This window comes from Heterodontus francisci, unplaced genomic scaffold, assembly GCF_036365525.1.
Source record: "Heterodontus francisci isolate sHetFra1 unplaced genomic scaffold, sHetFra1.hap1 HAP1_SCAFFOLD_43, whole genome shotgun sequence".
Taxonomy (NCBI): domain Eukaryota; kingdom Metazoa; phylum Chordata; class Chondrichthyes; order Heterodontiformes; family Heterodontidae; genus Heterodontus; species Heterodontus francisci.
Window position 1 is genome coordinate 19,735,153 of NW_027141852.1, and position 1,393 is coordinate 19,736,545.

The 1,393-nt window shown below is 41.6% G+C and overlaps 1 non-coding gene across 1 annotated transcript; it reads left to right on the plus strand.

Annotated features, from left to right (window-relative positions):
* Window positions 1-602: 602 nt before the first annotated feature.
* trnat-agu (transfer RNA threonine (anticodon AGU)) lies at window positions 603-676 on the plus strand. Its single transcript has one exon. It is a non-coding gene; the product is annotated as a tRNA-Thr (tRNA).
* Window positions 677-1,393: the final 717 nt, after the last annotated feature.

The following is a 1,393-nucleotide window of genomic DNA, read 5'->3' on the forward strand; positions in this document are numbered from 1 at the left end:
GACATGTGGATCCATGGGAGGATTTGAAAGCTGCCCCAGCGTTGGAGCATACAGTTGCATCCATCCAATAAGAGACCGAGTAGAAGTGACAGTTCAGTCAGTCGAACATGAGACTTTTAATCTCAGGGTTGTGAGTTTGAGTGCCATTCTGTTTTTCCCTTTTTTTAGGCTTCATTAGCAGAGAGTACAAGGATTGTTTGACGTGAAATTCAACAACAGTATGAGAAAGTCTCACTTTGATTCGGGACTCTTATCTCTCTGCAGCATCTCACTGTGAAAGATTGAACTTTATCTCATTTCCTTCTCAGCACAGGGTCAGTGCGGCTCAGTGGGACTTCTGGCTGTCTCCCGCTTCACAATCCATCAGTGCTGAGAAAGCAATGGGGAATATTACTCACATGTTGTATTCTGTAAACTTTTGGAAAAAATTGAATTATGTATTTACTTCCAAAACATTCATTCTCAGTTCTGGGAAAAATACAGTATATGATCGACTGTATCAGGAAGTGGGAAAAGTTAAAATATGTTGTGACCAGTGGAGAAGTGGGATGAGAATAAATAGTGCCCTTCTCTGATTTCAACTGCGCAAGCCTTTTCAATCTGGCTCTGTAGCTTAGTTGGTTACAGCACCTGTCTAGTAAATAGGAGATCCTGGGTTCAACTCCCAGCAGAGTCTTATTGCACATTTGCAGTGTGCTTTAGAAGCTTCCTTATCTTTCATTTACATTTCTGTCTTGTGAAATTTGACTTCGAATTCAAATTACATGATGAATTTCAGTCACAGGAGAAAACAGCCTTTGTGAAGGATGTGAGTTTGGAATGGCTGTTCCTCCTTGCACAGAAATTCAGTGCTGATACGCCAAAGGCAACTTCTTTGATAGAAGTTTGTTCACAGTTACATTCAACCTGGAAAACAGCTCGACATTAATCTCACTGAAGGAAAGTGTGACTGCGTTGTATGTTTCAGTGTGTTTGTGTCGTTATGTGTTGCTTTCAACCGTGACTGGGACATGACGCAAGTGGGAGGGTTGATCCGAGGTTTGGAATATTTGTCAGTCAGGAACAAGAAAAATCAAAGGAAGCAAATAAGAAAACCTATGTCTCATGTGGTTACCGACAGACGGTGAGAAAATATTAAACTTTGTTCTATTCAATACAGCTGTGTGAACTTTGACCTGTTCTACCTTTTTATAAACAGTATTTGAAGGGTCTCGGTAACAGTATTCAGTGTTGATGAGAGTGGGGTCTGGGTGAGCATCTGCTGAGTGTGACAGGGTCAGGACTGGATGCAGGAAGTTCTCTGACAGTCTCTCACTCTCTCTCTCTCTCCCTGATGGGTTGAGTTGATTTTCAACTGGCAGCTGTTGGTGTTTCAATAAATGAAAGAGGTTCC